Below are 432 nucleotides of genomic sequence, written 5' to 3'. Positions count from 1 at the left end.
ATTTCTCATTCTGTTAAGGCTCTGGGTTTTGGATTTCTGTGTCCTCAAGAAGCCCCACCTCTTCCTCTTGTTAGTAGAAACCAGAAGTAACACTTAAAACTGTCCGACACCTTAGGCCCGGTTCAAACCAAAATAGCAATGTTAAAAAGTAAAAACAAGGGTGTGTTGCTCCAGGTGGCAAAGAGAAGACGAGTCTACACAGCAGGAATGATCTGAACAGTGATGTCCCAGACTACATACTAATTCTACACAGTATGAACTATATACTATTTGTCATAGTTTTAGTGCGTAGCAGACAATGTCCAGATAATTATTACTTAAATGAAAATGTATGCTGTGTGTAAGTTAAACTAATTTTGTAAAGCTGCCAATTGAACTTCAAAGACATTAAAATGTTCTCCTAAATACCCACCCTCACACATTATATATAAA

At 37.0% G+C, this 432-nt stretch overlaps 1 protein-coding gene across 2 annotated transcripts in view; it reads left to right on the top strand.

The window, feature by feature from the left end:
• Nucleotides 1-159, top strand: part of prmt1 (protein arginine methyltransferase 1) — a 5,901-nt gene extending 5,742 nt beyond the window's left edge. For both annotated transcript variants that reach the window (XM_032538330.1, XM_032538329.1), the window contains exon 10: nt 1-159. This exon is cut by the window's left edge and continues 495 nt beyond it. The gene's annotated coding sequence lies outside the window, so the exon portion shown is untranslated.
• Nucleotides 160-432: the final 273 nt, after the last annotated feature.

This window comes from Etheostoma spectabile, chromosome 15 (assembly GCF_008692095.1).
Source record: "Etheostoma spectabile isolate EspeVRDwgs_2016 chromosome 15, UIUC_Espe_1.0, whole genome shotgun sequence".
Taxonomy (NCBI): domain Eukaryota; kingdom Metazoa; phylum Chordata; class Actinopteri; order Perciformes; family Percidae; genus Etheostoma; species Etheostoma spectabile.
The sequence above is the reverse complement of the archived record's forward strand: the minus strand, read 5'-3'. Positions and strand labels throughout refer to the sequence as shown.